The sequence below is a fragment of the Rattus norvegicus genome, chromosome 2, assembly GCF_036323735.1.
Source record: "Rattus norvegicus strain BN/NHsdMcwi chromosome 2, GRCr8, whole genome shotgun sequence".
Taxonomy (NCBI): Eukaryota; Metazoa; Chordata; class Mammalia; order Rodentia; family Muridae; genus Rattus; species Rattus norvegicus.
The window spans coordinates 170,324,280-170,338,688 of NC_086020.1; the positions used below are offsets into that span (position 1 = coordinate 170,324,280).

General features: G+C 39.4%; 1 pseudogene; it reads right to left on the minus strand.

Moving 5' to 3' along the window:
* Positions 1–1,823: 1,823 nt before the first annotated feature.
* Eno1-ps4 (enolase 1, pseudogene 4) lies at positions 1,824–9,204 on the minus strand (annotated as a pseudogene).
* Positions 9,205–14,409: the final 5,205 nt, after the last annotated feature.

The following is a 14,409-nucleotide window of genomic DNA, read 5'->3' on the forward strand; positions in this document are numbered from 1 at the left end:
AGTGTTTTCTTAGAACATTTAAACAAAAATTCCTAACACTGACTGTAACTTACTTTTAAAATGATGTTTTCTACAGTATTCGCTCCTCAGAAAAATTGTGAGTTAGTCATATCCTGACTCATCTAAAAACAGCCTTGTGAATTTATCTTTACATAATTCTGTTCCTGAATCCAAACTACTTTTGAAAGATAATATCACTGTCAATAAATTAGCATTGGTTTTTCTAATTTGTTGTTGCTATTGTTGTGGTTATTGCTTTGACACAGTCTCATGCAAATCAGACCGACTTCAATCTTGCTATGTAGTTAAAGATGACCTTGAACTGATCCCTTCAGTTTTCCTCTTCCAAACGCTGGGATTTAAAAAATGGACCAGCGAAATGCCCAGCAGTAAGGAAAGAGAGCCTGAAGAGACCACTCAGCGTAGATAGACATGCCCCACATCGTTCCTGTCTAAGGGAAATGCAGGAACAAAAAACAGGGCAGAGGCTGCAGGAAAGGTCATCCAGAAACTGCCCCAGCTTGGGACACATTCATCTGAGGACACCAAAGCCCAACACTGTTGCTGGAGCCAAGAAGTGACTGCAGACAGGATCCTGATATAGCTGTCCTCTGAGAGGCTTTGCCAGCCCTAAGACACATGCAGATACTCACAGCCAATCATCAGACTGAGCCCAGGTACCCCAATAGAAGGCTTAGGGAAGAACTGAAGGAGCTGAAGGGGATTGTAACCCCACAGAAAGAACAACAATATCAACTAAACAGAGTCCCCAGAACTCCCAGGGCCTAAACCACCAACCAAAGAGTATATGTGGGTAGGTCCACGGCTCCAGCCACCCATACAGCAGAGGATTGCCTTATCTGGTATCAGTGGGAGGGGAAGCACTTGGTCCTGTGGCGGCTTGTTGCCCAAAGAAGGGTAATGCTAGAGGGGTGAGGCAGGAGTGAGTGGGTGTGTGGGGAATGGGATGGGGGGTTGTGGAGGGGAGACTGGGAAGGGGGACAAGATTTGAAATATAAATATTAAAATAATAATAAAATGGGCCAGCTTTTAATTTTATTTCAATTTATATTTATTTATCTTTAATAAATGATTACTTTCTTTTCAATTCCTCAAAAAAAGCATAATGGAAATAATTAAGTTTGATCAGCCTTTCTAAATTTTAGTTAATAAAACACTATTGAGACCAAATTCAGGACTGAAAATAATCTAACAAGCTGAAAGAAAATTCAGATTTTCTAGTTTAATTATAAGTAAAATGTGTTAATTAAATATGCTTCAACAACTGTGTACTTTTCTAATTTAAAATAAAAGACATATTTATGTTCAAACACTTGTGAAATCTTCATTTACAAAAAGATTTGGTTTTTTAGGTTAAGTACTCTTATTGGTCAAGGACAATCATAATGTGCCTAATATAAAAAGAAATAAGGACATAAGAGGTTATTAATTATTGCTCTATTCATTGTATCCTCTTACTCCCCCAACAATAATTAATAGAAAATGCAAATTGGGTGCTATAATTCAACAAAGGTTCTCCCTCTTCTGTGTTCTCATAATTATGATTGCAGCAATATATCAGCCAGGCTATGTAGCCTTGTCAGCCACAGGTGCACATTGCCTTCCCAGCAACCATCTCATTAGTTTCTGTTGCAAAACTGGGTGGTATAAAAGCATTACAAGATGTATGGGGGACGTGAAGACAGCAAGCCGTGCTCCCCCTGTTTGAGCGATTTAATTCACTTTATCTTTCCTGTATAAAAACACTACATGGTAGCCACAGCTGGAGCCCGGGTCCTCAACAGAGACGCTGCTGTGGGTTTTCACAGAGGGTCAATGAACTCCTGACAAGGAGACTCGGTGAACACAGTCTCTTTATAGAGGTCAGGGAACAAGTAGCTGTAGGTCTTAGAGCTGGCATCAAAGGTGGCCTTGGCAATGTTGCCCAAGTTGTCGGTGCAGCCCTGGCTAATAAGTGAGTAGCAGTCATCAAGACTGGCCAGCAGCAATAGCTTCTTGGGCACAGAGACATAGACAGATGCCAGTGCCTTTGGGTGCAGAGATGAGATGCTCCAGCACAGCCACAGCAGCCTGTCACCTTGTCTGGGACAGTATGGGGCTTCTTCTCCCAGCAGCCTCTCCACACAGGGATGCTGGAAAGCTTGGCCAAGATGATGGCCCCTCGGATGGCATTAGCTAACTCCTTGTAGCAGTAAACACCAAGATGAACATGACTGTTGTAGTGCCCAATGGTGACAAAACCCTTGAACTTGGTCCTAAAGCCAACCCAAATCTACATCTGCACTGGCATGATCTTCAGAACCTCATCCTTTAGGGATATGCCCATAACATCATGCCCCTAATATCATGAACTAAAGAAATAACTCTTTCTTATTTAAGAGATAAATAATCTAGATTGAAACAAACTTGGATAGTAAAGGAAATTCCATATAGTGAAATATAACAGATATAATCCAAGCTTTAGTAAGAATTCTTATTTTAGTGTATATAACTTTTCCTTCTCTTGTGGTCTCCATTTTAATTCCATCACACACACACACACACACACACACACACACAAACACAAACACACATGTGTGTATATACATATATGTATGTGTGTGTACATATACATTCCACATATGAAAGAGAACATATACTATTGTCTTTAGAAGGTCTCTGATTTCTCACTTAATGTGATGATATTTCCATATCCATCCATTTTCTCACAAATTTCATGATTTTATTCTTTTTCTGGCTGAATAAGATTTCATTTTGCATCCAGATCATACTTTCACTTCCAATCATTCATTGATGAATAAATAATGTGGTTGTGTTTCCTTGGTCTTGTGACCATTGTAGCAACAAACATGAATGTTTATCTCTGTGGTAGAATTTGGAGAATTTTAGGTTTATGCCTAGGATTGATGTGTCTGAATGATACGATAATTCTATTTTGAGTTTTTTTAGAAACTTCCATATGGATTTTCATAGTGACTATCCCAGGTTACACTCCTGCCAACAGTGAATAAGGTGTCCTCTCTCTAACATCCTCACCATTACTTGTAGACTTGGAGTCGGTCTTCTTTGTGATATCCCTTACATCTACGTACAATGGGAGTAAGATGCCATTTCGAAGTAGCATTATTTTATTATTTTGCTATTGACTAAGGACTAAAGAATTTTAGCACATTAAAAAATATGCATTTGACATTGTATTTATTCTTTTGAGTATTTTCTATGTAGTTCATTGACGTGGTTTCTGAATGGAAGACTTTTATTATGGTATTAAATTTCTAGTTCTTTATGTATTCTAGATATTAACCCCTTCTGAAGTATAGTTGGCAAAGATTTTACCCAATCTGAAAAGCTGTCTTTTCACTCTGTTATTTTCCTTCCTTGCGTCAAAGTATCTCATTTCATGCAGTTTCACTTGTCAGTTCTTGAAATTAGTTCCCGAACCTTCAATGTGCATTATAGAAAAATTTTGCCCATGTCTATGTCTTGAGTATTCTCCTCCCTCTTAAAGTTTTAGCATTTCAGATTTTAATTTAAGGTCTTAGATCCATTTTAATTGCTCTTTTACATGATGAAAGATATGAATACAATTTGTTCTTCTGCTCGTGGATACCCATTTTTTTCAATATCATTTGTTGAAAAGACACTCTTTTAACTGATATATTTTTAGACATCTTTTTCGAAACCTAGGTGGCAATGTCTATGTAGATTTATTTCTGGGTTCTGCTTTCTGTTCCCTTGGTCTACATGTCTGTTCGTTTATGCCAGTCCCCACTGGCTGTGGCACTGTGGCACTGTAGGCAATTAGCGATCAGATATATTGTAGTATCTCTTATTGTCCTGATTAGAATTGGTTTGGTTTTCTGTGGTCATTTCTGTTTCCATATTAATTTCATATTTTTTTCTAATTCTTCGAAGAATAACATTAGAAATAAGATGGTGATTTCAATGCATCTGTAGGATGATGTTATGTGCAAACAGTGATGATTCAAATTCTTCCCCCTCTGAGTTCCCTTTACAACGTTCCTTTGTGTCGTTGCTGTAAAACACCAAGTACCATTCTGAGTAAAGGAGGTAATGAACACCCTTGTCTTGTAACAGACTTTTAAGAAAATGCTCTCAGTTTTTTACCAGTTAGTATAATGTTGGCTATGGATTTATCATACTGATTTATGGATTTATCAAATGGATTAAACATATGGATTTATCATGCCTTTATTACACTGAGTTTCATTGTTGAGATTTTTTTTTATCATGAAGGCACGTTAACCTTTAACAAATGACTTCCCTGAATCTAACAAGACTGTTGGGTGGTTCCAGACTTTATGGCTGTTATTTTGATACTTTGCACTTACCAAGTTTCATATGTCGAACCATTCTCGTTTCCCATGAATGAAACTCACTATGCCATAATATATGATCTTCCTAATGTTCTTGAAATCAGTTTCCCAGTACTTTGTTGAGATATTTTATCTATGTTCATGAAGGAAATTGATCTTTTGCATGGTGTTTTTACTCCACTTTGAAAACAAGATAATCCTTCCATTGGAGAGTGAGTTTGCTAGTGTTCCTTTCTTTTTATATTTAATGGGATAATTTAAAGAATATTATTATTTATTTCTCTTCAAAGATTTAGTGTAATCTGACATTGAACTGGTCCAGTTCTCATTTTTGTTTTGTTTTTAAATTGAGAGACAAGACTGTTTCAATCTAGTTCATTGTTAAGAATCTATTAAAGGTATTTATATTAGTACAAGTTGTTAATAGACTAATTGGCAATTCATGTGTATCTAGGAATTTACTCATTTTTTTAGACTTTCTACTTTTAGAATAAACATGTTTGAAGTTTTTTGCTTGCATTCCTCTGGCTGCTATTGGATCTATAGTAACTTATTCACTTTTAATTTCCAACTCTACCTCTTTTTGTGGATAGTTTAGCAAGAGATTATCAATCTTATAGATCTAACCAAAGAACCAAACCCTGGATTGATTTTATTAGTCTCTTAAGTAATTTTTGCCCTGATCTTGCCTTCTTGTTTTTCTAGAGCCTTGAGGTTATTTTTTCGAATTGTCCCTCATTTTTCTTTTAGCATGATCATTTGTAGTTACAAACTATCATCTTTAAATTGGTGAGCCAAGGCCATTTGAGTTTAAATTTATTACTAAGAGTATCATTTCCAATGTATTTTGACATTCTAGTTGCTTATTGGTAGTTATTTTCATTCTCTTCGATTAGTATTAAGGGTATGGTGGTTTGTTGTATAAGATATAGTGAATTTTTTACTAGATCTCTATTCATCATTTCTCATCATAAACCTCATTGTTTACTGTGTTCTCATAGATGATACTGTAATTCCTTTGTATATAGTGTTCTTTTAAGAATTTTCCAAAGTTCTCACTTGTATGGCATGAATTGCCTTAATATATGCTCATTATAATGTATTGCTATTACTCCATCAATTTTAAGAGATATCTAAGCTAGATATAGTGACTAAAGTTAAACTTCTTAATTTTTATTTATTTATTTATTTATTTATTTATTTATTTATTTATTTATTTTACACTTCAGATTTTATTTGCCTTCTGGTCTACCCTCCACATCCCATACCTCCTCCCTGACCTGTCTCCAAAAGAATGTCTCCACCATCCCCCAAAGCCCACCCCACGAGACCTATAAACTCCATGGGGCCTCCAGCCTCTTGAGGATTAGGTGTATCTTCTCTGACTGACCTGGCCATCCTCTGTGGTATATGTTTTGGGGGCCCCATCTCAGCTGGTGTCTGCTGCCTGGTGGTGGTCCAGTGTCTGAGAGATCTCCGGGGTCCAGGTTAATTGAGACTGCTGGCCCTCCTACAGGGCAGCCCTCTTCCTCAGCTTCTTTTAGCTTTCCTCTACTTCAACCAGAGGAGTCAGCAGCTTCTCTTCACTGGCTGGGCACACATATCTGCATCTGACTCTTTCAGCTGCTTGTTGGTTCTTTTGGGGGCAATCATGATAGTTCCTTTTTGTGAGCACCCCATAGCCTCAGTAATGGTGTCGTTCCTTGGGCCCTCCCCTTAAACTGGATCTCAATTTGGGCCTGTCACTGGACCACCATTTCCTCAGGCTCTTCTCCGTTTACATCCCTTCAGTTCTTTCAGACCAGAAGAATTCTGGGTCAGAGTTTTGATTGTGGAATGGCAACATCATCCCTCATTTGATTCACTGTCTTTCTGCTGGAAGTGGGCTCTACAAGTTCCCTCTCCCCACTGTAGGGCACTTCATCCAAGGTCCCTCCCTTTGATTCCTGAGAGTCTCTCACATCCAAGGTCTCTGGTACATTCTGGAGGGTTCCTCCCAATCTCCTACCTCCTGAGGTTGCCTGTTTCCATATTTTCTGCTGGCCCTCCGAGCTTCAGTCCTTTTCCCTCACCCAATACCAGATCATGTTCCCCTCTCCCCCAACCCTCATCCCCTTTCCCTCCCAGGTCCCTCCCTGTCTCCCCACTTGTGGTTGCTTTCTTTTCCCTCCCAAGGGGGGCCGAGGCATCCTCACTTGGGCACTTCGGCTTGTTGACCTTTTCTAGTTCTATGGACTGTATCTTGAGTATTCTGTACTTTTTGTGGCTAATATTCACTTACTAGTGAGAGAATACCATGCATGTCGTTTTGGGCCTGAGTTACCTGACACAGGATGACATTTTCTAGCTCCATTTATTTGCCTGCAAAGCTCAGAATGTCCTTGTTCTTAATAGCTGAGTAGTATTCCATTGTGTAAATGAACCACATTTTCTGCATCCATTTTTCTGTCGTGGGACATCTGGGTTGTTTCCAGCTTATGACTATCACAAACAAGGCCACTATGAGCATAGTACAACATGTGTCCCTGTGGCATGGTGAGGCATCTTTTGGGTATAGTCCCAAGAGTAGTATTTCTGGGTCTTCAGGTAGCCCTATTTCCAATTTTCTGAGGAGCCACCAGATTGATTTCTAGAGTGGTTATATTAGTTTTCTATCCCATCAGCAATGGAGGAGTGTTCCTCTTTCTCAACATCCTCATCAACATGTATTGTCACCTGAGGTTTTGACCTTAACCATTCTGACTGGTGTAAGGTAGAATCTCGGGATCATTTTGATTTGCATTTCTCTGATCACTAAGGACTTTGAATATTTCTTTGGGTGCTTCTCAGCCATTTGAGATTCCTTTGTTGTGATTTCTTGATTTAGTTATATACCCCATTTTTTGAATGGGTTGTTTGGGTTCTTGGTGGGTATCTTCTTGAGTTCTTTACATATTTTGGATATTAGCCCTCTATGGGATATGGGCTTAGTGAAGATTTTTTTCCCAATCTGTAGGTTGCTGATTTGTCTTATTGACTATGTCTTTTGCCTTACAGAAGCTTTCCAGTTTCATGAGGTCCCATTTATCAATTCTTGATCTTAGGTGTGAACCATTGGAGTTCTGTTTAGGAACCTTTAATTGCTTCCATGACTTGAAATATATCACTCTATGAGTTCCTGGCTTTTAGAATTTCATTGGGGAAAGGCTTCTGTGGGTTTCATTTTTGCATGTAAACCACTGGGCACCCTAGAGATTACACTGGATTTCTGAGGGTTCCAGACACTAGCTGTGAAGTCAAGTGACAGAAAAAATGATTCAGACAAATCACATGATTACAAAGCTAGGGTCTCCAGCAGGGCTCCAGGTGGTCAGGCATGAAAGTCTAAGGAAGCAGTGACATGGGAGGGGCAAGCACTGGACCAGCCTTGAGCTGCCTGGATGACATCAGAGACAGAAGACCTGGTGGCTCCAGGAATCTCCAGTCCATGCCTTACTTGGCCAGGGGGTTCCTGAAGGACCTGCCAGCAAACTTGGTTTATGCTGCCCAGCTCTTCCTCAAGTCTAAGGATCTGGTTGTATGTGGCCTGGCACTCAGACCGTCGAGGGGCACCAGTCTTGATCTGCCCAGTGCAGAGCCCACCACTAGGTTGTCAATGAAAGCATCCTCAGTCTCCCCAGGTCGATGGGACACCATGACACCATTGGACTGGACCAGCTTACAGGCCTGCTGTAAACTTCTGCCAAGCATATCAGTCATCCTGTTCAAAGGTGTCTTCAATGGACACCACTGGGAAGTCCTGGTTGAAGGACTTGTACAGGTCAGCCAGCTGATCAGGTGGGATGTACCAGCTGAAGTCATCTGGAGACTTGAAGTTCAAGTCATCCTTGCCAGTTCTGTGGAACTTGGAGGCAGCCACATCCATCCATGACAACCTGGTCATTGAAGCTGGCCTTTACAATTTCAGTTTTGAGTAGCTCCAGTGCTTAGCTTCTTCGCTCTCCAAAATGTTAGGTGCAAATCCACCCTCATTACCCACATTGGTGGCGTCTTTTCCATACTTCTCCTTGATGCCATTCTTCAGGTTGTGGAAAACTTCTCCTCCAATGTGTATGGTTTCCCAGAAACAAGATGCCCATCACACAGGCAGGATCATGAACTCTTGCATGACCAGCTTGTTGCCAGCATGAGACCCCTGTTGGTCACATTGAAAGCTGGGAAAGGCAGAATGACTTCAGGGTTGCCGGCCAAGTCAGCAATGTGACAGTAAAGGGGTAATCGCTTTTCCACGGCACCAGCTTGGCAGACAGCCAGGGACACTCCCAGGATGGGATTGTGCCATCCATCTCAATCATCAGCTAGTCAATCTTCTCTTGCTCCACAACATTCAGTTTCTTGCTGACCAGAGCAGGTGCGATAGTGTTATGGATGTGCTCAACAGCCTTTGAGATAACATTCCCCGTGAAGCAGGCCTTATCATTGTTTCAGAATTCTAGGGCCTCATAGATGCTAGGGGATGCACTGCTGGGTACCGCAGCTCACAGCTCGGAAGAAACGTTTTTTGAGGCAGGTTCTATTTTTTTTTCCGGAGCTGAGGACCGAACTCAGGGCCTTGCGCTTGCTAGGCAAGTGTTCTACCCACTGAACTAAATCCCCAACCCTGTTTTTTTTAGAGATCCACCTCAACAGTGGGATTCCCATGGGAGTCAAAGATCTCTCTGGCATAGATTCTGAGAATAGTCATGGTGAACTTCTGGCAGTCTGACCACTGCAAAGGAAGGAAAGAGGGTTCTGTAGACACTGAAGAAAGCGTTAAGGACAGACACTAGAGCAACCCAGTACCTGACCCTAGAATTTCTGACAAGAACTTATGTCATTCTGATGTTTCCACATTTTTATGTGAACAGCCATTTTCCCTTAAGGCTTTCAGAATTGTTTCTTTGCTTTGTGTTTTGACAACCTGAATATGATAAGCTCATCTTCTCTGGCCATGCCTGTCTGGCATGTTTGAATGCCTGTTTTTTTTCTCTAGCTTTGGGAAGATGTCTGTTATGGTTTCATTGAATACAATATCCATGTCTTTAGATTTTATTTCAGCTTTTCTTCCTTCTCCATGAATTCAAAGATTTGATCTCTAAAATGTATTGGAGAGTTCTCAGAAATTTTATTCATGTTCATTTGCTTCTTTGTCTTTATGTATTATATCTATGTATTATATCTGGATGTTATTGTCTTGACCTTATCCTCCACTCCCAGAAATTTGTTTTTCTACTATTATAGGTGAACACAATTGTGCATGTCATTATCCTAGATTTCTTCTGGAAAGAGATGACTGGACATAAGCCTACAAAAAAAGTAGTCTTGCTGAGTTGACGAGGAAAGGGGGTTCAAGGACTTTGCAATGTGTTCAGACACAAATGTGCACCATTGCAGAAATCTGTATATATATGTATATATATATATATATATATATATATATATAGTGAAATGACTAGGCACACCCTTTCTTTGTTATTTCTCTCTTAAATAACAGGCTTATCTTCTGAAAGATCAGTTATTGTCAGGATTCTGTTCTTCAATGTTTTGACTCTATCACAACCAGAAGTGAAACTCAAAATAACTATTAAGACAGACTATTTACACAGTCATGGATTTCAAAAGCTTAACTTTTTGCCTTCAGGGGAGATAGCAATAAAATGGTATTAGAGTATTCCTCAGTATCTGATAATTCATTCCTCATATGACACTGCAGATCCGACTCAAAGCACCACAGAAAAAGAAAAATTGCTCTCCTCCTTGCAACAGCTACCAGCAAATGTTGTCTCCGCTGGTCCACATGATATCATATCATTTGAGGATTTTATTAGCACATCAAAAAGATAGATAAGAGATGGCTTTTGTCATGAAGTCATTTCCAAACATTATCTGTTGCTCTATAATTACATGGAAAGGAGAATCTTTGACAAAAACTGTTTCTTTCACTGCAGGTGACAGCTATTTGATTTTATACTATTTTATTTTTCTCAATAAACTGTTTTGAAACTCAAAAGTAAGTTCTTATCATGTAAATTCAGCAAAATATTCATAAACCAGGATGGATGGAAGGCTATATGACCTTTTCACCGTCAACACAGGTGCTGAAAGTGACAAAGGGTGTGGCTTTATGATGTGTTAATCTAGCACATATGGTCTCTTGTGCTCTGTCATGACACCAGGCTGTCATGAGTGGTCATGTCTTCCAGATGCAGCAGGTCTTCACCTGGGCAAGAAGAACTCATAATATATAAGACTGAGGGCAACAACTCCACTTTGAACTATAGAAGGTAGACACACAGGGCAAAATTCTTGCAAAGTATTCTTGAGAAAGGAAATAACTGCTGAGAGAAATCAAAAGAAATGGTTCTATTATAGATAAAGGCAATTTTAAAATAATAATGGGTATGAGAAGAGAAAATATGAAGAAGCAAAAGGAAAGAATAAAAAGAACCCACACATATACATAACTATACCATGTTAATGGTTGAGAAGGAGCAATATAAAAGTGTTGACTTTGTTACCATATCAATTTATAAATCCCACAAGTCATAACTTAAATTCAATGTTTGTATAAAATTTTATCATATTATTGAAAAATTCATATAGTGTATTAATGGTCTATGATAATACAAGTAAACATAAAACTCTATTTTCTCCAGGATACACACACACACACACACACACACACACACACACACACACACTGACTCTGATAACATTCAAATACTAAGCTTCATTTACTCTTGACATGCTCAGTACTCATCTCCTACCCAAAACTGCCCAATGTTATCCTCCTTTTTCTATCTTCCTACCACAAAACAATCTCCACATCTGATATATTTAGTATATATTGTATTTTCTTATCAACCTCACTCTAATTAATACATTAAACTAATAAGGCCAGGCTAATTTTTGTTCCTTTCTTTATTGATAGATTTAAAAATTACATGGAATGCTGTAGACACAAACTACAGTAGATGCTTGGTATCCAGGGCAATTAGCATATGAAAAATGTAAAAATCTATGCACTGTATTCTTGTAAAGTCAAAATAAAGGAAATGAGTGACCCTATTATAAGCTACCAGTGCTCGTTTGGGTTGGCCTGGTATTCATTCCTGAGGGTGAAGGTGTTGAATACCATGATTCTCAGGGTACTTTCACCAAGAGTCAACTTTCATCTCCACATTCAGGTTTCTGAAGCTCTGATCTATTCTATTTAGCAAATTTAAAACTTCTGATGTTAAATTGATTCTTTAGAATCAGTCTAGATGAAAAGTGAGGAGAAATAGTTACCAAGAAACAAAAGGTGTCATGATTGCCTAAGATGGACTTGGTAAATCCTTTGCTTTGCCAGAAGTAAACTTGGTCCATATTGTTTTAGCTACAGTGTGATTATATAACATCACACTGTAGTTATTATAGTGTGATGTTTAAGAGCTGAGAACACCCCGTTGAAGGAATCAGAGAAAGGACTGGAAGAGCTTGAAGGGGCTTGAGACCCCATATGAACAACAATGCCAAGCAACCAGAGCTTCCAGGGACTAAGCCACTACCTAAAGACTATACATGGACTGACCCTGGACTCTGACCTCATAGGTAGCAATGAATAGCCTAGTAAGAGCACCAGTGGAAGGGGAAGCCCTGGGTCCTGCTAAGACTGAACCCCCAGTGAACGTGATTGTTGGGGGGAGGGCGGCAATGGGGGGAGAATGGGGAGGGGAAGCTCATATAGAAGGGGAGAAGGAGGGGTTGGGGGATGTTGGCCTGGAAACCGGGAAGGGGAATAACAATTGAAATGTAAATAAGAGATACTCAAGTTAATAAAGATAAAAAAAAAAAAGAGCCAAGAACACTCATCTCTGGGCAAGGTTGCTAGAGTGACCCCAGGTTCTGGGGTTCCAGAATGTAAGAGAAGCAGTTGTTTGAGGGCTGTAAAGCTGATTATGTGGGTGACTTTGAGGTGCATAAGTACATAGTTCGATGGAGAAGATACTGAATGTGAAGTCTAGGCTCATATGCAACAAGTCCTTAGCAGGAGACCCTCACTATCGCCATCAGCTGAGAACTCTGCATGTCTCAGAGACAGTGTGTCACATACATCATTATAACTGATGCTGTGGTCAAGGACTGTGCAATTGTTCTCTTACTAGGGATCCTTTAGAATAATGTTCTCTGTGTGGATCTTGTAGTTTTTATTGACCAAAAGATAAAATTGAAATTCATAAGTGGCATGAAGAGAAGCAGCCACACTGATCCCACAAGTATAACACTGATATTCTAGTAAGTTCATCTACCCAAGTAAGAAAGCATGTGCAGTTCTCATGAGACTTTCTAAGAACCTGAGCAGAGCTCACAAACCCATGACTAACTTCAAGAATCCCATGAACTACAGTTAGCTTCCATGGATTCTCTTTCCAGGTAAGGGTCACACCAAGACTTGGAGAGGAAAACAAAAGATGACCTCTTACTACACCTTCACAATGTTGGGCTGCTAATATCTCTTAACTTATTACAACTGCTTACCTTGAAGTCATATTCAAGGGACATCAGAAAAGTTATACACCTTGTATAAAACTTCAAAAGATTTGCACAAGCATGATAGAACAGGGAATATTATGTTAAAATACAATGAGCAAGGGACAGAATGGCAAAGACCAACAGAGATAATTCTGGTCAGTGGAGTCTGGGAGTGCTGCAGGGAAGGGATATAGAGGGAAGTTGAATAAGGGGTATCTTAGTTAGCTTTCCATTGCTCTGACCATGACCGAGGCAACTCTTATAAAGGACAATGTTTGAGGCTGGCTTACAGGTTGAGAGTTTCAGTCCATTATCATCATGACAGAAAGCATGGCAGCATCTAGACCACCGTGGTTCTGGAGAAGGAGATAAGAGTTTTCCATCTGGATATGAAGGCACTCAGGAAAAGACTGACTTCAGGCAGTTAAGACAAGGTTCTTAAAGCCCACACCTACAATGGCACACTTCCTCCAACAAGGCCATACCTTCGAATAGTGCCACTCCCTGCGCCAAGCATATTGAAACCACCACAAGAAGGGTACCAGAATATGAAAATCTGTGGATAATTCTCAAAAAATTAAAGTTAAAACTACTATATGACCCAGATATGCACAGAATGGATAAGAAGAATAAGTTGTATTATCACACAGCATTTTATGGTGAGTCTACTTTACAACATTCATTATGTATTTTTTTAGAAATAAAAAATAACACTTTATATCTAGCAGAGGGAAATGATAACTTTTCAAGAAGATGAAAATGAAAATTACCTAGATTTGATCATTATACACTGCATTCCAGTGTCAGGTTCTCAGGATAGCCCCCGTGGATATGGACAATTATTGTGTTGATTCAAAAGAGAAATAGGAGATAGAATTGTGTAATTCAGAGGAGAAGTCAGGGAAGCAAAAGCTCACTGCCAAGAGCTGTGTGAGTTAAGTGCCTTCAGTATGGTGCTGGTGATTAATCTAAGATATCATCTCTGCATTAAACATTACTTACACCAAGAAGGACTCTGGGAATAAAACCAAGACAATGAGAGGTCAAAATGTCAAGATGCTTTGAACCACATAAAAGCAAATTTAATAAATGGTTCTCAGAAGATGTTTACGAGCAATTATTAGGGCAAAGCTGCCTGTCTCGGACACTCAGGCCTTCCAAGATCCATTGGATATAGATTGTTCTACTGACCCAAGTATAATTCCCTGACTTAATCAACCCACCATTAGCAACAGTGCCATGAATGAAGTCAATAATCCTCTGAGATAGAAGGCCCTTTATCTCCAGAAAGTAGCCAGACACTCGGTATTTATATTCTTCTAACAGCAATCAGACAAGCCTGAGAACACTAAGTGTTCGCATTACACAGGTAGCTGAAGAGTTATTTCTTGAAAATGGCATGGCACATACACCATCTCCAGTAACATAATTAATCATGATGAAGCATATAAGAACTGACAGGCTTTATGCTGCACCCAAATGAAACCATACTTCTGTGGTCTAAAGGTTCGTAATTACT